This window comes from Corvus brachyrhynchos, unplaced genomic scaffold (genome assembly GCF_000691975.1).
Source record: "Corvus brachyrhynchos isolate BGI_N302 unplaced genomic scaffold, ASM69197v1 scaffold17, whole genome shotgun sequence".
Taxonomy (NCBI): domain Eukaryota; kingdom Metazoa; phylum Chordata; class Aves; order Passeriformes; family Corvidae; genus Corvus; species Corvus brachyrhynchos.
In genome coordinates, this window is record NW_008240046.1 from 1,877,056 (window position 1) to 1,903,016 (window position 25,961).

The 25,961-nt window shown below is 37.2% G+C and overlaps 1 long non-coding RNA gene across 1 annotated transcript; it reads left to right on the top strand.

The window, feature by feature from the left end:
• Positions 1–1,568: 1,568 nt before the first annotated feature.
• On the top strand, positions 1,569–24,516 carry LOC108449132. Its single transcript, XR_001865255.1, has 3 exons — positions 1,569–1,838; positions 8,044–8,053; positions 24,506–24,516. It is a non-coding gene; the product is annotated as an uncharacterized LOC108449132 (long non-coding RNA).
• The last annotated feature ends 1,445 nt before the right edge of the window (positions 24,517–25,961 follow it).

Sequence of the window (25,961 nt, forward strand, 5' to 3'; positions counted from 1 at the left end):
ACCATCCATGAATCAGTGTAGAGGTAGAGCTTTGGCCACTTCTCTCTTTCAGCAATGTCCAGGGCTAGTTGAACAGCTTTGAGTTCAGCGAGTTGGCTTGATCCACCTTCTCCTTCAGTAGCTTCTGCAACCCATCGTGTGGGACTCCATACGACTGCTTTCCACTTTTGTTTCATCCCTATGATGTGACAAGAACCATTAGTGAAAAGAGCATGGCGTGTGTCTTCTGATGGCAATTGGTTTTACGGTGGAGCTTCTTCAGCATGAGTCACTTGTTCTTGTTCTTTTTCGTCACTGAGACCAAAGTTTTCACCTTCAGGCCAATTTGTGATTATTTCCAAAATCCCAGGGCGATTCAGTTTTCCGATACAGGCGCGCTGCGCGATGAGAGCAATCCATTTGCTCCATGTGGCATTGGTGGCATGGTGGGTAGAGGGAACCTTTGCTTTGAACCTCCACCCCGGCACCAGTAGTCGGGGTGCCAGGAGGAGTTGTGTTTCAGTGCCAATTTCCTCTGAGGCAGCTTGGATTCCTTCACAGGCTGCCAAGATTTCCTTCTCTGTGGGAGTGTAGTTGGCTTCAGACCCTCTGTAGCTTCGACTCCAGAATCCTAGTGGTCGGCCTTGAGTTTCACCAGGCACCTTCTGCCAAAGGCTCCAGGACAGACCATGGCTCCTGGCTGCAGAGTAGAGTACATTCTCCACTTCTGGTCCTGTCCTGACTGGGCCAAGGGCTACAGCGTGAGCGAAATCCTGCTTAATCTGGGCACAGGCTTGTTGCTGTTCAGGGCCCCAATGGAAATTGTTCTTTTTGCAGGTAACTTTTGGCTGTACTCGGGAATATGCATCCTCCAAAAGCCTATGGCACCTAAGAAAGCTTGTGTTTCCTTCTTTTTGGTTGGTGGAGACATTGCTGTGATCTTATTGACGATCTCAGCGGGAATCTGACGCCGTCCATCTCGGCATTTCACTCCCAGGAACTGGATCTCTCAAGCAGATTCCTTGACTTTGCTCTTCTTGATGGCAAAACCTGCTTCCAGGAGAATTTGGATGATTTTCTCTCCTTTCTCAAACACTTCTGCTGCGGTGTTCCCCCACACAATGATGTCATCAATGTACTGCAGATGTTCTGGAGCCTCACCCTTTTCTAGTGCAGTCTGGATCAGTCTGTGGCAGATGGTGAGACTGTGCTTCCACCCCTGGGGCAGTCGGTTCCAGGTGTACTGCACACTCCTCCAGGTGAAGGCAAACTGAGGCCTGCATTCTGCTGCCACAGGAATGGAGAAAAATGCATTGGCAATGTCAACAGTGGCATACCACTTCGCTGTGTTTGACTCCAGCTCATACTAGAAGTCCAACATGTCCGGCACAGCAGCGCTCAACAGTGGAGTCACTTCATTCAAAGCACAATAGTCCACAGTCAATCTCCATTCTCCTTCCGATTTGCGCACAGGCCAGATGGGACTGTTGAAGGGTGAGTGGGTTTTGCTGATCACCCCTTGGCTCTCCAACTCACGCATCATCTTGTGGATGGGAATCACAGCATCTCAGTACTGTCAGCAATGCACTGTCGAGGTGGCAATTGGTACTCTTTGTTCTTCCACCTTCAGAAGGCCTACTGTAGACGGGTTCTCTGATAGCCCAGGCAAGGTGTTCAATTGCTTAATGCCCTCTGTCTCCACAGCAGCTATTCCAAAAGCCCACTTGAATCCCTTTGGGTCTCTGAAATACCCGCTTCAAAGGAAGTCTATGCCCAAAATGCATGGGGCCTCTGGAGCAGTCACAATGAGATGCTTCTTCCACTCATTTCCAGTCAGGCTTACGTCAGCTTCCACGAAGGTCAAATCTTGTGATCCACCTGTTACACCAGCAATAGAAACAGATTCTACCTGTCATACATGAAATCCCTAATTATGTTTGGCCTTTGCATATTAAGTGTTTTAATTAATTCTGAGTTAAGTATTTTTAAATTGAATGTTAAAATTAACCCATCAGCCCAGGTACAAAAACCAAGTTCCATTATCACTATTTTCAATTGTTCAAAGTAGTTTATTAAAAGAGTTGCACTATTCCCAGTTAAAAATCCCCAGTTAAAAATTCCCAAGTTATGTTCCCTTCTCAAACTTTAAACCACCTGTACACCACAAGAGTTATCTTTCCCATGTTTATTGTATACTTTTACAAGTGTTTTAAGATGTGTTGGATGTATTTTAATATTTTTTTAAGCGTTTTTACCTTGCACCTCAATTCGAAGCTTAACTCCAAAACCCCAGTTTCTAACGGCCACACGCTATTTTTAGGTCCTCAGCCGTTACCCTGCAGTCCAGCTCCATAGCAACCTGAATTTTAATGAGGGAACTTTACCACCCATATTTCAACTGCTACCACCCTCTTGACAACGACGTGCTATTGGTGGAATAAGATGATCTCACAAAGGAAAAGCACCAATCATTTCAAACCAAAGGGGTGGACTGTGAGCGGACTGGGGCGGAGCAAAGGCACTATAAAACAGTGAGACCGAAGCCTCACAGGAAAGACACCTGCAGGCTAGCTGTGGGTGGGGACCTGTGCTGAGCATTAAAAGCCTAACTGCTATTAAGGAGCGTTTAATAACCTTTTTAGACTCCTGATTAGCCAAGAGTCACCTCAGCACTGCAAGTCCTTTTTCACCATCTGAGGTCCAATGCTATTTCAGCCAAAAGATCTCAGATCCCTGCACTCCTGGGGCATACCACCTACCAAGCCATAGGGTCCCAGATTTTTATATTTTTCTAATTTTTGTAATTTTTCTGCTTTCAAGAAATTATTTTGATTTTTAATTTAAATAAGAGTTGTCTTTTTCTCACACACCCCCACATGTTGTGATGGGATTATTGTGCAATGCGCACCAGTGTCAACCAAGGCATCATATTTTTGTGGTTCTGATGTACCAGGCCAATGAATCCACACAGTCCAAAAAACATGGTTTTCCCTGGCCTCTACCTGGCTAGAGGCAGGACCCCTCTAGTTCTGGTTGTCCTTCTTTCCCTGGGCATGCATCTTAGAAGTTCATTCAAGGGGATCGGACACGTCATCATCTTTTCCATCATTTTTGGCAGTTTGGCTACAGGCAACTGGAGCTGCTTCCTTTTTTGTAGAACTTCCTTTCTTAGACTTGCGCTCCTTCAATTCACGCACTCTTGCTGCCATAGCAGAACTGGGTTGTCCACCCCATCTCTTCGTGTCTTCCCCACTGTCGCACAGGAATTTCCACAGCTCACTTTGTGGGATGTACCTTCTCTCTGGGGAACGTCTGCTTTTGGTATCAGAATCTCTGATCTGTACTGCTGAGATTTGGAGAAGGCCCTCTTTAATCTCCTTCTTAATTTCCATCTTGAATTCCTGGAGATTCTTCTCCATCTCGTCTTCCATTTTGTGCATACATGTTTCCACAGCCGCGATTCTTGCATGTGTTGGGCCATGCACGGCATCTGCACATGCTCGGAGCTTCACTGCAATATCCTGCACAGTCTCATTTGCACCGCAGTCCAGTTTCATTATTGCTAAAGCAGAAGCATATTCTTGTGGCCCAAGTTGTATGAGTTTTCACCACATCAATGGATTAACTCTGACCTGGTCTGGACTCCTCAATCCTGGGTCATCTGTGAAGACAATCTCTACCACTGCTAGTTCTCTCAGGCATTGGATCCCTTGTTCCATGGTCTCCCACTGGGTTTGCTGCGTATAGAGATCATCTCTGCACAGATATCTATCCCTCACACCATTCAAGAGCCGTCTCCAGACACTGTCAGACTCAGCCCTCCTTATTATAGCTTGGTTGATAGCTGGATCACATGACAGGGATCCTAAATGCCTTGCTTCAACACCATCCAGCATCACATCATCACCTGCAGCATCCCAAATACAGATCATCCGACTTATTATGGATTCATCAAACCATCGGGTGTAATCCTTTCTTAGGCTGTGAAGGTCCTTTATGGACATGGACTCAGTAATAGTTTCTGTGCCTGAGTCAGTTGATGGCTTTGAGGTTCCTTCCCCTGCAGCATCATCATCTTTCACTGGACGATCAGTTTTGGTTGTGTGCTTTTTCCTTGTGACAGGAGCCACTGTCAGTGGCTTAGACTCTCCATCTGGTTTGAGGTTGCTGTCTGGTTTGGCTGCAGCCTGACTGACTGGGGTGTTCGCTGACTTATCTTCCTGCCCCTCTACCTTTACCTGCTGCTCTGCAGTACCTAGCAGTGTGCGATAGGCATATGCCAAGGCCCAGCATACTACAATGAGCCTTTTCTTATTAGAATTGTCATTGTATTTCTCTTTCAGATATTTCCCCACCTCAGCTGGTTTCTGAATTTGTTCAGGGTGAAAGTTCCAAGCGATTGGGTCAGAGAAATTCTTCAGGATTTGGCCCATATCCTCCCATTCCCCACATCACTCAGAATTTTCCACCTCCAGGTCAGGTGTCTCATCAGTCACCCTGGAAATCTGAGATCTTACTCTAGACAAGGTGCAGGACATATAGAGGAAGCCTACCAGATTAAATACCAGGAAGGTGGTATCTTTAATATCCAGGGGAAACGGAACATTCTCAAAAGATAATGTATCAAATTTAAAGGGGAGGGAGGTGAAAGGCTGGGAAACCCCGTCTCCTCCTCTTCTAACAAACTGGGTTCAATTACTAATAAACCCCCAAAACAGACTTAGGGTAATTCTTAACAGTTCTAGCTCCTTCTCTGGGAACATAAAAAAGGGTTGGTATTTTTGGGGGTTTGTTAATTTTTCCCCCCACCACTCTTCCTCTAAAACCTTTCTAAAAATAGGTGAAAAAATTAATGGGAGATGAGTACTCTGAATCCACCTCTCCTTCCCATCACTACATTTTTTTTAAGTTCCATGTTATCTTTTTAAACAAATCTGGATAAAGATCTTTTTCCATTATTTCAGTTCTTCAAATATATATTTAAGGCCCATTTCTGGGACATACAAAATTTCTGAATAGCAGTCTGTGTCTTTATAACAATACAATATAAAACGAGGGAGCAACTGTAACGTATCTTCAGATTTAGAAAAGAAATATTAAAATAAATTCTGCTTTTATTCATACTTGCAATTTAATATTTTATAGTTATTAAAGGTAGTATTAGTCAGGGTAGATAGAACACATAAAGGAAATTATGAAATGCAAGAAGTATCTAATATTAAAAGTATTTTGATATTTATCAAAATATAGGCCTATATTCATGTATATGAATACAGAAGAATATTTTGGTCATAGATGAAAATAGCTATTTTGGTATCATAAAATAAAGAAAAAGAGAAAAAAGTAAGAAAGTCTTTAGAAAAGCTGAAGAGAAAAGAAAGGGATGGGAAATTATATAAAGAAATAGCTGAGAGAATTAGGATACATATAGAAATTCACTCCTTAAGAAACAAGGAGCTTAAAAGGAAAGGATGCAAATGCAAACTGAGGAATGAAATGATACTAAATTTACATTGGATAATGTCTCAAACACAGAATAGTCCTATTGAAGACCACATGACTAGCTCAAAAATAAAGTGCTATGCAGCGTGATCCACAGGGTAGTGATAAATTGCACATAAAAGACAGCACTGAAAAATTTAGTACATTTCAAAGGTCAGCTTTCAGCATTATTCTCTACAAAAAGCCCCTGCTAAATTACAGAAACATTTGCAGAGCAAGCTGTGTGATTTCCAGCAGCCCTAGGAAGAAATTTACACCAACCTTACATTTTATTCACACAATATTTAGGAACTGAGGAACATCTACAAAACCTGGTTATCTGACACAGTGTCGCATATAATCCACAGTAATACAATACTGCAGTTGAATCTCAAGTCTTTTTCCAAAATGCTTTGTGAAATTATAAACTCTTAAGCTAAATTATCTTTTGAGTCCTCAAATAAATGATATGCAGTCCTTCACAAAACTTTTTGCAAAGATATTAACTGAAATGATCTTTCACAAATTATGAATTAGGATTCCATTAGTGATGAGTTATAATGGTGTCTCAGCCACATGCTGATCAAAATATTTTCTTCTGTTCTTTCCAAATGATCACCCGATTCAAAACAGACATTTATAGTATTTTTGTTATAATGTAATACTTTATTTCTTACACTAATAATATTTACTTTCACTTATTCCTGTGTAATATTCTTGCATGTTTGTAGGATGCCACACATTTTTGCATCATCAACAGATTTCATCATCACATTCACTGCTTTTAATACAAATGTCAAAATAATGGAAAGATTAATTTTCCACAGACACAAAAATTTTATGGTGAAAGTTACACCATACTTACTACTACTCTTTGTTTCTTATTTGTGATCCACTTTGGATTTTCTTGATCAAAAACATACAAAATCTTCTAAGAAATCATAATTCAGTAAAGTTCATGTAGCTACGCCATGTTTAGTTAAATGATGCTTTGTTACTACCAGTTTAAATAACTTTTTAAAAAGTATTTCTGCTTTGGGGACTGTCTTGTCACAATTTCAAACTCATTTTGAAGGTTAAAGTAATATTTTGCATCATTATAAAAATTGGATCAGTGGTTAAATGTTTCACATTAGTAATTAAATATTCTAAAAGATTATTTTCTAATGAACTAATGTTAAAACATAAAAATGAAGAAAAAATGTTAATGGAAATATCTAGGCTCTCTTAAGTTACTGATAAATTCCAAAAAACCAAAAATACTCCTAATTAATATTCAACTACTATTTAAGAAAAAAGCCAAATTATGTTACAGCCAGTCTCTAAGGAGCAGCCTAGTTTACTTGCATTATTGCAGCTCTTTCTCAAAAAGAAATGATGTGAAACAGCCTTTGTTGTTAATTTAGACTTCTTCCCTCAACCTATTTAAATAAAAACAATATGCAGAAAGAGAAAGATAATTAAGATAAACCACTGTAAAGTTAACAACATCATCCAGATGTTTAAAACTTTGGATTACCTTTGAAACGAACAATTTAATTGATCATATCCTTTAGAATCTCTCTAATAAAAGACTCTCATCGAATATAAAATATTCCCATTAATACTTGTAGTAGCAAAGGGACCTCAAATATCACAGAACTACAGAATGGGTCTGGTCAGAAGAGACCACAGCGGGTCATCTGGTCCAACCTCCTTGCTCAAGCAGGGTCATCCCAGAGCACAGTCACCTGCACATTTCGGTGGCACTTTCTGTGCATCAGTTTCTGCCTGTTGCCTCTTATCGTATTGCTTTGGCACCACTGAGCAGAGCCTGGCTCCATCCTCTTGACACCTTCCCTTCAGATACTGACAGACATTGATAAAATTCCCTCTCTGTCATACCTTCTTGAGACTGAGCAGGCCCAACTTTAATCTTTAAGGTTGTCTTTTTCTTTTGGAATGCCTTGTTATATTTTTTTCCTTTTCAACTCAGTTGGAAACATGGTTCAAAAACTACTGCAAAATTGAAGTACTGAATTTCTCTTTATAAAAACAGATATGATAAAAGTGCCAAAAATCAGAAATACACCACATTTTTCAGTAGTCTAACATTCAGTGTCAGTGTGATTGTGTTTTGTCTGACAGAAAGAAAGGCAGCTCAGATCTCATGTAAGTTTCACTCTCCCAACTATACCATGCTGAGCATCACTTCATTCAGTGCAAGCACTGTTTCCTTAGATCAGTATTGCTCCTCTTGTTGACTACTTGTTTTGGTTTATGCCTCTTGTGTTTCACCCTGACAACACGCACCACTATGAAGTGCCTTGCCTGAACTTGCTGTAGTTTGTAAGAATTTGTCATCTGTCAGAGGACCTGAAATAAATACGCGTCTCTAGATGAAATTTTGCAGGTACTGAAGGCAGGAGCCTTCATTTCTCTGGACCTCCTACCTGTTATTACACACCAGGAGGTTCTTGGCCTGCTTTGCTGCCAAGACACGATGCTGTCTTATGCCCAGCTTGCCATCTTACCAGCACTGCTAAGTTCTTCCTAGCAGAAATGCTCCCCTGCCAGTCAGAGACCAGTCTGTGTTATTATTAGAGATGTTTCAGTGCTGTGACCAGATGCAGACCTGTAGTTCTTCCTGTTTGTTTCCCAGGTGTGAGAGACGGGAGAAAATGATTACTGGCTCAAAACAACAGAAATGAGGGTGAGGGGTGGTGGGGAAGGCAGTGCAAGTTCTTAGAAAAGTGGGATGTGCCCTACACCCCACTGGCTGGAGCCTCTAGTCCTGCCCAGAATAGCTGTCAGTCACTGGCACACCTGAAGCCCCACCTGGAGGGCAGGGCCCAGGAGACCAAAGCAGATAAAAGTAGTTGCACAACGACACATGTGGTCATGGCCCATTGTTTTGGATTTTATGGTAGCTGAAAACACTCTATAACTCAAACGGTGAATAATAATTTTTGTCTGTATATTTCTGTGTCTCTTTCTCTCTCTCTAATTTCTTCTCTAAATCTAGGTAACTTAAAGTTGGATGCATGAGAGTTTGCTAAGTTAGTGCCTTGCGAAATGCTTTATTTAATTTGAATTTTTGTTTTAAAATTTGCAAAGTACCCTTATTTTCTAAAGTTTTCCAGTAAAAGTTTGTGAACATGTTTTGTCGAGTTCTCCTTTGCATCACCTCAGGGAAAAGTAGTGCCTTAAGCCCCTTTGAAATAAACTGGCTGAGCAAGGACCAGGGCTTTACACCAGGCTGCATGCATGTCTTTGCATGCACTTGGGGTGGATGTCTCTTCACACTGCTTTATCATTCTGGTGTTCTTATTCCCGCCAATGTGCTTGCTTGGATTCCCACCTCTGCCTATCCCTTTCTCACCAAAAAGTGTGTTGCAGTATCTCTCCTTTGATGTTACTGGCTTAGGACTCCTTGACAAATCGATCACTCTGCTTCAACCAATGATGCTTTTGTCCTACTTTGTCAATTGGATCCCACCACTCCTCAACAACCTTCAATCTTCAGAGATCTTGTGGTCACAAAAAGCAAATTCCTGCTAATGACATCAGTTGTGCAGCCTGGTATTGACCTCCAAGATTTACCCATTCCTGGTCCAACCTCTCTTCTTCACCAGGAGGATGAAGGAGACACCAGATAGGTTGTATGCCCTTAAACCTTATCCCCAAAGTGAAGCAGTAAATCTTCATATGGTCAGTGTCTTCCCTGGCAGTGATGTGTGGCTGGACAGCAGAGGTTAATAATGCAACACATTGGTATTGTCCCTAGAACTTTTGGATCTGAGCACCTGGCAATCAGCAAACCTCCCTAGACAGCAAGTTGGCTGATAGGCCGCTCATCTCCCTGAGAAGGGAACCTCTCTCTGCCTTCACTTGCTGTGTCTTCTTAGTGTTGATACAGCTCAGGTTCAGGCATGATGTCTCCCCAGACAATGTTTTTTCCCCATCATCTGCTACTAGGGCATTGAGCCTGTTCTGCAGGGGCAGAGTTGCAGGGAAGAAAAAACCTGCCTCATGTTGCAACTAGTCACAAGACTCCAGCCTTTCCTAGTGCGGGACTCTCCGTTTGTCATTGCATCATGTTCAGGTTCTGGCTGTTTTGTCTTCTTTTCATGTTTTTTGTCTGCGGGGTCTCTGTGAACATAGTAAATCCTATGAACAAATTTGTTGCCATTTTCCCTGATGTTGTGCAGTTTGCTGACCTCCTCCCACAGCTCCCCCAAATCAGTGCGCACCTCCTGCAAGAAAGGAGCTCATTTCCCATGAGCCCAGCCATGGTAAGAGCTCCCAAGTGCTCTCTGCAGACCCAGACCTGGAAAGCTGCCTTCTGTCTCCTCAGCTCTGTCTGAAATTAGGCTTCTGCTGTACCAGGAATATCTGCTGTGGTCAGTGCCAGCAGCCCTGCCCTATGCCATACCACTGTCATGGTTGAGCACTTGCACACTGCCTTCATCAGGGTTTCCAGCCTTTCCAGCCCCCTCCAGGCACCTGTTCTCCAGGGCTGCACCCATCTAACTTGCTCCCTACCACCAGGTCCCTAACACTATCAGGCATCAGCTGAAAACAAAAGTTTAAAGCACCCTTTTTTTCAGGAGTAACTGAAAGTTGTCATTCAAAACTAGAATTTTTGAGAGGTAAAAGCCTGTGGTAGCTTCCCTTCTGCAGCAGCAGCAGGCAGCCCCCCTTCCCCCCAAGCTTCCTAGAAGAGCCATTCCCTATCTGCCTTGCCACTGTACAGGGTATCTTTCTGTGTGATTCTTTTTTTTTTGGGTGAAATTTTTCTTTTGCCTAGGTTTTAGGGTCTAAATATCTCTGATCTTTGCTTCTCTTTACTTGAAAGGAAACCTACTGAGTGACAAAAACATTCACTGTAAGACTGAGTACAGTCCATTTGTGGTTAACATAGCCCCAGCAGGATTTTCACCACCAGAAATCTCACTGCACATTGTTTTGATGTGGCTTTCACTGCAGACTGTATTTCCTGGGGAAGAAATGCCTTTTTCTAATTGAATTAAGAAGTATACATTAAAAAATAAAATTATGCCAATTCTGTAGAAAACTAACACTTAAAAGACAGTGAAAAATGAAACTTGAGTTACAAAGCAATTTTACTGAGGGAAAAACAAAGTGACAGAGGTTCTTACCAAAATATAGCAACAGCACAATTCTTTGAGACTTTCACCAAAGAATCCCTAAACCTGGCCAGTCCCATCTGTTTCAGCATTTTGTTGTCATAGCAAAATCTGAAACAGACTGAAGGGATGTGGGGGAATTAGGAAGGAGGTCTCAGTGAAGCATAAATTGCAAATTCCTTTCTAAGTAGGAAGATCAAATTCCATTAAGTAACAGCACGGTTTTATGTACCATCAGTGACCTGAAATGTGAGGTAGTACTTCATTTTGGGAAATGCACTTCACAGCAATGTGTGCAATTACAGGCAAGCAAAACATCATCAACAACCATAAAATTGGGGAAAACAAAGGGTCTCAATGGAAAAATTGAACACTGCACCAGAATGGACTTAAAACAGTAAGAAACCACTGAAGAACACATACGCCTAATCAGAGTCTAGAAAATAAATGTAAGTTAATGAAGATAAATTTTTTCACTATCTCACCAGGAAAAGAAAAAATTAAAATATATTAGCCATTTTCATAAGAAATAATGCTTGAAATGTTATAACAAGGACAAAAATATTAATTAATGTAATTCCAGAGAAAAGTGACTGTAGAGAGATTTAAATGAACATTAAATACTGAAGCTAAGTATCTGTCAGCCAATGCACCTTCAGAGGTATTCAGAAATACTTTGATAAAATCACGCATATTCTTTAAGATGGATGAATTTGAGACTTTGGTCTGAAAACTGTTAGTCACACTAGGAAACTTTGATTTCTGAGGACTTCAACATAGATGCTGAGAAAACAGGATGCTAAATAAATATATTGTTGTGATGAGACCGTGATATGAAAGTGGCAAACAGACCTGAGAAAATTAGGAAAAATTAAGAGAACAAAATGTGTGTTCACATATCTTTTCAGTAATGATGTATAAGCCTGATTTGAAAAGAAATGCATTAAATATATCAGATAATATATCCCATATCTGAAGATAGCTCTAAGCTTTGAATCCTAAAAAAAATACTAGGATGAAAGTTAAATTAAAGTCAGTGAACTTTCTTTCCAACGAATTTAAGGTCATGCCCTGAAGTGATGTGCAGGGGTTCAAAATATGTAACATTTCATTAAATAGCATTTAGAACCTCATTAATAAAATAGTATAACATGGTACGATGGTCAATAATACATATTTTGGCACAAGAAGGGAACTTAAAAGTAAAATAATATGTTATGGTAAGTTACTCTATTTCAAGAGTATTCCTCAGGAATTACTTTTAGGGCATCATGTTGCTACACCACTTTTCAGAACAAACATTTACTTAAAATCTAGTGGAAAAAATACCTTCTAAAATCTACTGTCAGAAAGTTTTGAAGTTATTGAGTGCATACATGAAATATTTGAGAAATAATAATCTTGATAAACACTTTTCTTACAAAATCTCAGTGGAACTAATTTTCAGTAGTAAATTTACTAAAATTCACTTTTCCATAAGTATCAAACCAAACATTTATTTTCACCCAGTCTGTGATATTTTAGTGACAAAGTCAGAAGTGCTTAGTCATGAGTACCCAGTGTGAATTTTATACCTTATTCTCTTTTTAATTTATGGCCTTTTAATAATGACTCATAGAAAAGCACATGGTCCATTTATTGTATGAAATACTTCATTGCACAGGAAGAAACAGTGTCATAAAAGGAAATTAGAAGGTACAATAAAAGCAGCAAGTCAGAGAGGCTGGAACAGAAGTTTTACTTTTCAGTGTTCTCGATATAAGTAAACAGGTTTTCAAAGTAGTTTATTTCCAATGTCTTGAAGCAAGATTTTATGGGAAACCAAGCTTTCTGAAAAACACATAACAGTGAGAATACATTTATTTAAGAAGACTATGTAATCATAATACTAATTACCTTTTAAGAAGACTTTAATTTAATTTTCTTGATTGAAATCACTATTAAGTTATTAAAGTATTTTCAACATTGTACTGAAGTGTGTGTGCAGCTGAGTTGAACTCAAAAAGGTTCACAGAGGTTCATAAATAAATCAAAATGTTGATAAACTGATATTTAAATGGATTGGATTTTAATTTAGAGTCATATAAAATCTTTCAGTTTAGGTCAGCACAAAATGAAAGATAGCAGCCCTAAAGTGTAAAGCCTGGGATAATTTGTACTCATGATATCTCATATAGTTCAATCAGTGAAACAAAATAATAATATGTATATCTTCAAAAACAACATGGTTTTTCCTTGTGAGAGACTCTTACAAGAGAATGGCTCAGTCAGTCTTTCATGAAGTTACACCTACCCATTCAAACAGAAATGGAATCTAGGCTTAATGAGATTGAATCTAGATTTAAGTTACTTCTCCCTTTTTTTCCAAATACATATTTTCTAATGTCTCTAAACAAGAAGCAAAAAAAAAATATTTCAAATCACACAAATGAGGGAAAAGTTCATATATTTAATAATCTAAATTCAGTGTTTATCTAAATTTGGTATCTTTTCCCATGCTTTGTTAAAATACCCTTGGGATAGAAAAGGGTATTTTAACCCTCTGGACACTTTCAATGCTATCTGGAGTCTATTGATGTTTCTCAATACTTCATAGTCATGGGGTTTTTTGAATAGAGTTACACAAGTGGTTCAGTGCTAATACATGTGGAATATCTGTCCTTCAGAATTGGGCCTGTTTCTAAATACATGGGACATCTGTAAATATGGAAAATATACTATAAATTTTAAAATGTACATAACCCCCTAGTGTTTTCATTGGTGGTATGAAAATATTCAGTATTTTCCAATAGGGTCGAGAATTTAGTTTTATGTGATAGCATATTCATTGGTCTTTCAGATATTGGCACATAATAACTTTACTCAGCATATCTGGGAACTACTGAAAGAATTTAATGCTACCAAGCATATATTCACATCCTTAATATTCACTTGATGGTTAAGCACCTACTGAATTCAGATAGATTAACCGTAAATATAACTAAGTGCTGGAATTAAAATATTTCGTCATATGATTTTACAAAAGCGCTAAATATGTGATTCTTATTTTTCAAATGTTTCACCTTTTGTGTTTCTAGAAAACAGGAAAGTCTTTTATACTCTGATATGCATAATTGATTGACTGCATTCCCTGTTTAATCCAGCTGTTTGTGTCCATCAATTTGGTGGGTACTGCACTAGAGGCACCTGACCAAGTAATAAATTTTTATTGTTTGTGTGACAGACAAGGAACTACCATTTACACATTATGTACTGCCAGATATCCAGCACGTATACATTTACAGCACAATAGCTATACTGTGTGCACATATTAACAATCAGAAAAATAGTTCAAATAATTGCAATGTATACACTATATTTCTGCATCATAACTGTCTGTTGTCTTCTTTTTTAAAAATCTGGTATTATAACTCATTGTTAAGCTGAAAAATTCTTAGTGTCTCAAGTTATATTTAGATACTTAAAAATGTCCAAAACAGGGTCTTTTTTAATCCATTCTTATACCTGCATACAATTCAAAATAGGAATTTTCATCCTAATTCCACCCTTGAAGTGATAACTTCCAGTCGAGTTCAAAAGTATATTTCACAAAAACATCAAAAGGGACTTCTTGCATTCTCATTCTCCAAAGGTTAGGGAAGCTTTGGAAGGTGCCTCTAAGGAAAAAAATACTCTTTCTTCCTTTTTGTACTGCTTAACCCTATTAAATAAATCCTCTGATGGTGACTTACTTTTATTCATGTTAGAATAAATCTAGTGTCACTTCAATTAAGTTGAACTGAATTAAACTAAATTTTTAAAGGGATATAAAGTAGGTTCTCACTTCTAGTATATCTAAAATAACAGTAGGTCTTCGTCTCCTATCTATTGAAGGTTTTCAATGAAATTGAAACAGGTAGTCTCCATCAGCTTTAGTGTAGTTGTTAACCTAACTGAATTGTGAGTCTGGGCTAAAACATCAAGTGAAAGTTAAGGATGTGAATACGTACTTCGTAGGATGGAATTAGAATGGGGATTGATTAAGGTCCCATGCAATTAAGCACTTTTTTCTTAAAAAGAGGTAGGAAGTGTCAGTAATTCCATCCATGCAGAATTATCTAGCCAAACATGAAACTTTCAATTCTAACCTTACAGTAAGGTCACTTCATTTGACAAAAATACAGATTGCAGAGGAACAAAGCCTTTTATTTTTCATGTTTAATGTACATGACCTTTTCACAAGATGCTACAGGGACATTACTATAATTCCCTAAAAGTTTTTGTGACTCCTGGAGTACAAGGGTGACTGGTAGATCCTAAAATCTGATATATTATAATTAAAAATACATTTAAATTGCCCTAATAATTAAAAAGAAATTTATTTTTGTGGAAGGAATAGATTATTTGAGTTGTCATCATTTTTCATACAGCAGACAGCTAAGAAAGAAATTGCAGTGATAGACAGCAGATATATTGTATATACTCCTGCTTTGCATTAAGACAGAAGAACCTCAGAAAAAAATTCCTGAAATATAGCACAGAACTTTGTCATTGTATCCATCAGAGGAAAATTAATTCCCCAGAGGAGTCTGCCAAGCATCTTAACAAAAATATCCATACAATTTATGCTTCAATCATGGCCAAATTCTTTCAATTACATGAGGACTAACTGGAACATCAGCAGCTTCTCCAGTGGGCTATTCCAATTTCATTACTTTTATGCCAGTAGATGACAGGTTGTTGTTGAAATTGATCTCTTTTATAAGGTTCATAACATACTCTTCAAATTACTGTGCATCTTCAGATTTTCTTCATTTCTCAAAGGTCTTAAGAAAGGTTAATAACATCAACAATAAAGTCTTGGTTAAAGTAGCACTACTTAAAAGAATAGCTTTCACTAAATTATGGTTTTGGTCTTATACTATCAACTGGCAAGGTCAGATTATGCCAGCCTTACCTTTCTGCCTGTTTACCCACATGAGCAATGATTCCAATTATTTTTTTAGAAACAACTCAGAAAACAAGATTCTCCTTAACTGCAAATAAGCCTAGCAAAACTCTGAAGAGCTGCATATCTAAATGGTCAGAACTTCTCAAGATCTATCTGGTGCTATCCTTGGACTGCTGCTGGTCCTTCAGTTTCAGCTAATGATTAGTCCTTCAGCTAACAGACTGTAAATCTAATTTGGATTTTTCTACACTACAGCTGCAGTCACAACAGATGAACTTCAAGCATTTTAAAGTTCTTTTAAAATATACATACAAACACTTTCATATGAAATCTGTTGGTTATAAAACCTTGCTTAATATCTTCATAGGTAGAGTGAATGGAATTTTTTAAACTGCAATAAAATTTCTGAAAAGCAGAATTCCCATCACTACTATCTGGAAGCAAGCTAGCAGTCAAATCTATTTAGAATTCTCTTAAAGCTCCTTCAAACATTGCCAGATTTTAGCACTTGTGCTGGATTTTTTCATGACTGGTGTTGGCCTAGGAGTGTGTGTTTTGGGAAAGGTTCAGTGTAAATTGTTCAACTACCTTTGACATGTGAGTTGAGGAAAAAGGCATCATTTGGCCAATGTAATAAAGTTGGCAGCATTTTCTTTGTAAAACTTCAATGCCTCCAGTCTTTGAAGCGGAAGCTGACATTTGGAATGGTAACTTCTATATTATCTGTCTTTCATCTTCATTAACTTGACCAAAGTATGGTCAAATTATAAGAACTCAAACTACTAAAGATTGAACAGTGGTGAGTTATTCCATTGATTTTTTTCTACTGTTGTGGAAAAAAATCATAATCATTTAGCCCATCCAAGCTTCTCACAGGTCACTGAACTCACTAAAATGTCATTTACTAAGCCGTGCCTCTACTTTCCTCAGATAGCCGTTGGACATGCTCCAGCCCTGAACTGAAAGTACTAAAAATCTGAATTTGTTTAAGAGGACTTTAAATGCCCTGGCTTGGAAAAGGGCACAAGAACTGAGTCTGTGACACCTAATTAGCTTCTGTTCTTAATGAAGCAAAAGAAATTTCATCATGATACAGGGGGATCAGACAGACATGAAGACAAAGTTTGGAGTGCATCAGCTAACAGACAAAGTGAGAATGAGAAACATCTGTTAAAGCAAGAAGATATTAGGTAAAAAAAGGGGGACATGCTGGACAAGAAAAATGAATTATGAGCTGCTGGGACAAAGAACACAAGCTAAGAAAAGCACTAAGTCCAGACATATATCAGAACAAGACATGTTCTAAGAATGGCAGGAAAAAGAGAAAGGTACTGTGAATACACTAAAAACACATTCACGATAACACCTGCGTTTTCAACTAAGTGAAGTAGAAAGTGAGCTTGTTTTGATTTACCAAAATATGAATATCGATCTAATATCGATATCCAACTGAGATGGACAAAAACTCTCTAACCGTTTAAAGTTAGAAAGTGCATGTTTATTTTGGCTCCAGGCACTGTGTGGGATAAACTCCCTAAGGTGCAGGGCCCCAATACAAGAAAACACAAAGCTTTTTATTTACAAAAATTATGAATATCCAAAGTACAAATGCATATTCATAACATTAACACCTCCCATTCTCCACTCTGTATGGAAATGAGCTTAAATGTCATTAAGCATGCACAGTGTGTGCTCTGAATGGAGTCGGTGGTCTTGAATTGGGTCAGTGGTCCTAAAGATGAAGTAAAAAAAAAGATGAAGTAAGCTCATCTTCCTCATTTTGACCTTTTCACCTTTCTGAACTTTAACAATCCTAATTACTTTAGTGACCTCTAATTTTCCTCTGGTGTGACTTTTGAATAGGTTCCCACGGAGGGAGGAAATTGGTAATTGTCCTTGTTCCCTAGACCAACTTATCAATGTTTCTGTTCCTCATTCTAAGCACAGCTAAGCAAACATACAAATGACAGATCATCAGTTATTCAGTAATCAATTACTAACATCTTGAAAACCGTTTCAGGTCCAGCTCTCTTAACTATTTTAATTAACTCTAGCTGGGCCCGAATTCCTTCCTGTTCTAACTAATTTCAACACAGCCTAAAATCTTTATATTTCTTTTAAATCTATGTTTCAGTGTTAGTTCATATAATTTGTAGGGATCTAGACACTTGCCTTTAAAGCCACAAATTTTTATTTATCATTCTATTGCCTTTGAGTTTTTGATCAAATGATTTTTTCTTTTTTTTTATGAAATGAAAGTGACCCTTTACCAACTGGTTATCAGATACATAAGTGATTTCCAATCACACCAGCTTGGAAGAAGTTAATACAGACTTGCTTCCTTCATGGATGCATCCTCTACTTTCCAGATCATGAAGTTATCCTTTGGCTAATTGCAGAATATCTTTGATGTTTTGCAGTTTCCTGTATTTGTTACCAAACAGATGTCCAGTTCATTGTAGTCACCCTTGAGCAAATTATCTTGTTGTCCTGAGTTTTAATACTTTCCCAGTAGTGTTTTTGTTTGTTTTCCTGTTGCTCTCTTCAGTCCTCAGGGTCTGCAGCAGATGCTTATTATAGTTTCTCTTTTGTCTTCACTATTGTTCTCTCTGTATGTGAAATATTTTGCTGACATTTCACACTTCTGAAACTTTTGAAGAATGGTGGATGAAAAACATTAGGAAGAGAGATCTGGGAAAAAGTGGTCATTAACATCTGCACAGCTAGTAGAGATTAGAAAAGACACATAAACTGCCCTGAAGAGAAAGAATGCACTATTTCCTTCAGCTCAGAAGTAATCTCTAGTATACTTTCTTCACCAGCCACTTTATTGTGGAAAAATAGCCTATTCTTTGTAGGTTATTTTATACCTGATTCTTTTGTATTTATTCTTGTCAACTACTAAACAATAGTAGGATGCCCATAGTGACTATTAATCTATGGGAATGGTATCTGTGAAACTGCACACATGCTGCTCAATAAATGAAAAGGTCTCACTAATAATTCTCTTGCATATACCAAAACTCACCTGCAGTTTGAGTAACTATAATGATGAGACAAGACTTTCCCTCCTGGGTCATTTTCAGTCCTTGGAAACTAGTTTTCCCTGATCTAGTTCCTGAAAAAAATCTAATTGTATTTATAACAATTTTATTGACAAACTTAACCAAGTAATGTGATACTTCATTCTCCTAATGCTTAGTGTAACACATATCCTAGGAGACCTCAGTCAACAATGAATCTTGTAACAAAAAAGGAACCAAGCACAGCAGTATCCTCTCTTCCTCCCTGTTTTTTATGGGCATCCACTACCTAAAACTAATACAGACTTACTGCAGTCTCCTAGGTTTTGTCTGAGGAAGCACAGATCGACCTTTAGGTATCAATAATAGAGAGTATGAATAAAATATTCTTGTGTGGGTCATCTGGCACTTCAACCCAAAACTCAGCAAGGATTTGCAAAAGAATGTAATGATGCTGAGCACACATATTGGACTAAATACTTTTGTTCTTTTCTCAGTCCATACATCTCTTCATCGAAGATATAAAGACAATATTCTAAATCTTGCAATTAAGTGAGAATACAGGTTGGCTACTTTTTAATTTGACTTCTTTTAGTTCTTCCTAAATCAAGTAACCTTAGTCATCATGCAAAGGTTTTCTTGTACTACAATGTAAAATGTGCTCTCAGTCTGTCAGTCCAGATATATAGTATAAAATTCTACAAATTCAAAGTGTGATCCTCATTTCAGAATTATACATCTCGACTTCAGAATACCTTAGACACTTCATAATAGTGCAGAAGAGTACAATATATTCTTTACACATCCAGGTAGCTATGCTGGTCAGAAAAGATGTGGTCATATTCTTGATTATCTTTAATTTATTTTTACCCTCTCAAAACTGCTTCTCTTCGAATAAGGGAGGCATGCCTGATAAAATCATTTAGTATTCTACCTTATGTTTAGAGGGGATATAGGTAAAGTAGTGAAAACAATCCTTAGTCCATCATGTCGATGTACTATTAAGAAACTGAAAGCTATTTACACCACCAGACTCTCCTCAGTATTTTGTCTTATTTTTTAAATTTTTTTTAGAGGGAAGTTAAACGGCACCTTCAGGAATGATGCAAGCATTGTGGTCAAACCTTCACAGCACAAGAGAGCAGGGTCCGGAAGTTGCCAAAAAAGCATCCTACTGAACTGGAATGATCACCCAGCAGTGAATGATCTTAGTACCTTGACCATATAGCCAAGTTTGCTCAACATTAATATTTCATACGCAGAAATTCTAGTTGTTCCTGCACCCACAGCTTACATATGCTTCCACAAACCACAGAATATTCAGTAACATCTAGGCTTGTCAGTACAGAGCTCAGCTATGAGAACATGGCTTTGATTTCTGAATCACTAATGGGGGATTTATATAATGTAACTTCAGCTATTTAAAAATAAGACCTTTCACTTAGAGATGCTCAACATAAGCAGCAGGGAGATAGGCATGTCGCAATGTAAATTAATTCCATTTATCAATCTTTTTCAAGATGAGTGATTACATAGCTGCCTATTTCTCTTGACTTGTCACTAGATGACAATTTACTCTAGTAATCTACCTTCTAAATGGCTGGTTAGGATAAATGCATCATCCCACCCCCATAAACTTTCATAAACCCTACTTAAAACCTAAAATGGAACACACAGACTGCACATACTGAGAAATAGTCAGGCATAGTGATATCTACACTTATTTTTTTTCTTAAACTAGGTTTTTTAAATGGTATCTCTTTTTACTCTCCTAGGAAAAACTATGCAAAGAAACTATAGTAAATACTGGTTTTGATGAACAAGCTTTTCCACTACAAAGACAAAAAAAGTAGGACCATATTTCACTCCTTTAAAAGGTTAGCAAACTATTTCATAAAGTGGTTTCCTTGGGGCTCTCCAAAACAACTGGGCAAGTTCTATGCAGAAACAATGCACAGAAGATATAAGGGGACTGGAATCTTCTGAACCAGCAGCTGTGCTACCTGCGGCTCTCCATAACAAGCAGACCAATTCCATGTGGAAACAGAATGAGCACAAGATATAAAAAGATCAAAATTGTTTGAACCAGCAGCTGTGCTACCTGCAGCAGTTAATCTTTTCTGGCAGTCTGTTAGAGACACACGTTCCTCAGGCTAAGAGGACTAAGAGGCTTTTGCTGACTGCTGTTCCTCTGAGAGAAGCTAAGTCCAATTCTCCATATTAGTGGAACAGCTAAATAGTAGACTCATATATGTATTAGGGGAAAAAAGTCACTTTCATTTGCTTTCTTGGAAAAGATATTTTTGATCAGTTGCTTTGAATAAGTAACTTTGAACTGGCAGCTCATTTCTTAAACCAATTTTACTTTAACTAAATGGTAAAATCTTTTACTAAGAAGAAGCTAAAATTGTGTAAGTTGAAATGTATTTAATAATAGTCAGGCATGAGCAAAAGAGTATGCTCTCCTATGGACTCAGTGTCTGCAGTGAAGACAAAATACATTTTTGTACTATTGCATATAAATTAAACCTTAAATTTATCTGCTCTTTAAAATCCTGGGATGCTGTTGGGGTTTTTTGTTTGTTTATTTGTTTTATTTTTGGGGATTTTTTAAGGGTTTGGTTTTTTGGGTTTTTTTCTTTTTCTTTTTTTCTTTTACTGTTGAGCACTGTCTCTCTTTTACTCTCATTGGACAATTATTTAAATAAAACAGTTTTTTGGCCCTACAGTACTTGCCCTCTTTTTTTCTAAGACTTTTATTTCTCAGTATATTCTCTCTGACAGCTTAAGAGGCATCTTTTGCATTATGGATAATGACCTAATGCTACAGAATAGTTTCCATTTTTAGGTTTGCTTTTTCACAGTTACACAGTTTTATCAAATATTTTGTTGGTTGGAAGAGGAATATTTTATATTTGATTTACATTCCAGACATCATTTGTTCAGTCAAAGAACAAAGTAGTTGTTTGGCCACATTTCTTTCAACAACTTTTGAGAAATAGAATAAGGACAAAGAGACCATTTCCCCCTCATGTTAAAAAAAAAAAAAAAAAGTAATTTTGCATTTGTAACTATGCAAACACAGACATAAAAAACTCCAATCCTAGGGCTTTGGGAGCAAACATATAGTTATTTAACCTTATGATACATTGCAGGCTTTTAATCTTCAGTCAGCCCTCAACTGCACTGGGAAGTTTTGCTGCTGCTTTCCTTTTATGTTCTTCCCAAAAGAAGGGGGTAAATGAGTCACAAAATAGTGTAACAGTAAGCAATGCACTTTCATGTGCCAATTAAACATCCTGCCCATGTTTTGTACCTACCTTTATGCCTGATTCTGAAAAACAGCAAGAATGCAGAGAAGACAAAAACAAAGGTAATTTTTTTTTGGTTTTCATATTTGATATTTCAAAATATGTGAAAGCTGTTCTGGAAAGGTAATGCTCAAGAAGACTGAAAAGGAACAGCATATTCTATTCTAATCATTCTATGATTATGATTATGGCATATTAATTTACTTTCAAGTTCAAAACCAGTTTTTTTAAGAAGAACCACATAGTTCTTCTAAAAAAGAAGAAACCATGAGTATGTTATGTAAGGGTGCCATCAATTAGTCTTTGATGACATATAAAATCCTTTATTTCTGATTATGTCTGTATCCCACATTTCACTTTCTTCACATACTAGTATTAAGGGCTTTCCCAATGCTACAAAACCAAATAACTTTATTGACTTAACACCAAAAAAAATCCCCATACTTTGTCCTAAGTTCCCTTTATGTAGCTTTGTAAATGCACATCTTTTATCATGTTTCAGTCTTCAAAGAGTACAGTTATAGTAGCTAGTATCTGTGAGCTGGTAGAAATAGTTGGAGATCTATATATGAAACAATCCTGATTATATACATGTATTTGTCATTTACTAAATACTTTAGTGAAGAAAACACTGAAGTTATAAGATGAAAGCCCGTTAAAGCTTTTTTCAAGGAAGGTATATCATTAATGAAGACAAAGATTTCAACCCTTTCAATCTGATAAAATCTGTGTTCATTTTGGTCTTGACAGTGTTCTAAATTATTCTAGTGTAAATTAAACTATTACACAGCCTGTATTTCCTGGAGCATGAAGTTCAGACATGCTCTATATACTGAAAAAAGCCAGAAGAAATACTAAGGGTTTGTGCCATATGGAAGTATACCAAAGGCTGTTTCAGGTCATTTTTCTCTCTTGTGTTGAAAATAGAGATCTATATTTGGTATTTAGAAGTCAAGTACTAGATGGATAATAACTTTCTCATTGAAGGACTTTTGGGATATTTTCACTGAGGTAGATTAAGGATAAAAATGGAAGAAATTTACTGATAGGATTTGAAGAAACAACATACATTTTCAAATGCTATTCACTTCTCAAGAAGTCAGATGAATCCTCACATCTTATGAGAACTCTACTTCTTATGATTCATAGTACAAATATCTCAGAATCTGTATCTTTTTTCAGAAGATCATGTCCCCCATTTCTCAGTGTACATTAACATTCCCTGCAAATACACTAAATCCTCAGTAATTACTGTATGGGGAAACCAAATCCTCTTCAAGACTAACAAACTAACATGTACCAAAGTAATCAAAGTAATGTGGTATAATTCTTGTTTCAAATCAGTTTCAAGAAGATATGATAATGGACACAGTTATTCTTCACTGAGAAGAAATGGACATTTTCATGTCCAAAAACTTGGTTTAAAACTAAAAATAGCACTGTCTCTTGAAGAAACAAACTATGAATGAAAATTTCCTAAATGCATTAGTTATATATTCTGGATATGAGTAATGCTCTGAGCAATCTGATCAAGTTGAAGATGCCCCTTCAGGGCAGGGGAGTTGGAATAGGTGGTCTTTAAAAAGTTCTTTCCAACTCATACTATTATATGATTCTATGTTGCATACCGTGTTCAATATTCCATACAGGGAAAGTATGGAATAACAATGTAGGATGCTTAAGTCTAAAGAAGAGATGATTGGGGCTTTAGGAGACAGTGAGAAACATCTGTAAAATATAAACTGTTAAACATGACTCATTTGCTGTCTCACAAGTTTAAAAAGAGATCTTGAATGAAATAGGGCAGATTCAAAACAAAAAACAAAAAGAAAAGTGACCCATACAGCTTCTAGCTATGTTTTGGAATCCACTCATAGCATACTGTGGATGATAAAACTTCAAATGTATTCAAAGGAAGAGTAGTGGAGGGGAAATTCATCGAAGGTTACTAAACCTATGGGAAACACTAGAACAGCAAGTCTTCTTGCTTACAAATGGTTAGAGTCTTGAACAATGTATTTCTCAAAAATCCTCCTCTTCTAATTATAATAGCATCCTCACACCTCAGTAAATTGTTAATTAAACATAGGAGTGATTTTTCGGAAAGTCCTAGTTTTTAACATTCAGTTTCTAGGACTACAGTCTATTAGTGATAGCAAATCAGTGCTTAAGAAGTTTCATTAAAATGCACACAAAATCCAGATATCAAGACTGAAAATATTAAAAAATGCTTGATCAGCTTTTTTTCTTTCTAGTGGTACTGGTGGGATATGCACCACAAGTTAGAAACTGTTTTGGTTCCTATAGAACAGAAATCACAAATTAGGCCATCTGACACCACATAATAAATCTGGAAAGTCAACAACATGTGGGATGAACTATGATGATAATGCTGAACTATTTTTTTTCCTTAGGGAAAAAAGATTACACAAGACTTACCTGTGAAAACCAAGGAACAGCAAGAGAAATTACAAAAATATACAGATCTATTTTTAAGAAAAAAATTTATCTACATCTTATGAGTGTGTAAGACTGTTATGTCTTGTGTTTAATAAAAATGTGCAGTATTAGGATGAAAAATATCCAAACATTTGCAATTTTTCAGGTAATTCTGATTGAAATTATAATTAAAAATTCACAGATCCAATCAAGTCCCTCATTTCAGATGAAAGATCAAACCTTAGTTTTGTCCACAGACAACAAAAGGACAGTACTCACTCTGACTGCTTTTTCCAGTCATACATTTTTTTTGTTCCCCAAATGCCAAGAATGCTCAATATGCTCAGAACATGATATTTTGCAAATTTACAAAGCTCCGATCTTTGTGTTTTGGATCAGACCAAACCAACATTTAGATGAACATTAGCCATTTTCTTAAGAAATCATAAGCATTTATTGTGTGTAGTCACTGTCCTGGGAATGGAGACTGGTCTGTTTTGGAGTCAATTTATGTTTTGCATCTTCAATAAATAATTTTTTATCAATGTGGCTTTTCAAGTTTGCATGCTAAAAGAGCATGCTGCTATTTCTTTACAACAAAGTAAGCACCAATGCTCCAGAGGAAGCCCAAAGTAAGAATATGTACTGAGCTCAGTGTTCTGTTTTATTTAATCACAGAGTAACAGAATCACAGAATTGTTGAGGTACACACCTACATAGGTCACCTTGCCCAGCTGGCCTGAGCAAGCAGGACCATGTAGAGCTGGTCGCTCAAGACCGAATCTAGATGACTTTTGAATAACTTCAAAGATGGAGACTCCATAATCTTCCTGAACAATTTGTTTCACTGCTTTACCACCCCAGTAGTAAATATTTTTTTCTTATTTTTATTTTGAATTTTCTGCAGTTTACTGGAATTTCTTTACTACCACCCATGAGGTATTTAAATACATTGAAAAGATTCCCCTGAGCCTTCCCTTTTCCAATACAAACAAGTCCACCTCTCACAACCTATTTCCATACACGTCAAATCCTTAATCATCTTCATAGCTGGAAGTATGAAAGATTTGGTCTCCATTTATACCTACTAAGCTGAAGATTAAACAATTTTGCTCACGTTTCCTCATACTAAAGTTATTAATGCAGGAATCAAAGACAGTATGCTATCACTGCCACCACTGTCACCAAACACATTACAAAAGGTGAGAGAACTTTCTTCTTTGTTTGAAATAAGAGATAGATCCATCTACTCCCATAAGATCAGGACATTTGTCTCAGGCTCACCAGATAATTTCATCTAGATGAGAGTTATGCATCTAAACTTAATGGGGCTTGAAATTTCAGGCAGACTTCTTTTTCAGGGTTCCTGGTGTTTAGTCCTACATAGTTTTCTGCTCTGCTTGCTAGAAGAGCTAAACACTCACTCTACTCACACACTACAAGGAATACAATTTCTGCCATGAGCATCTGAATTCTGCTTAAGGCTTGAGACATCCAGAAGTTAAACGCTGTATTAACCAGTTAAATAATTAAGTCCATTTGACTGAGGCTACTAACAGCCTTAGAGTTTAAAAATATCTGAAGAAAAAGGTAAAGTGAACATTTTACTGAAAAAATGAACAATTCACCAATTCACAAATTCACTTGAATTTGTGGAAAAGAAGCAAAT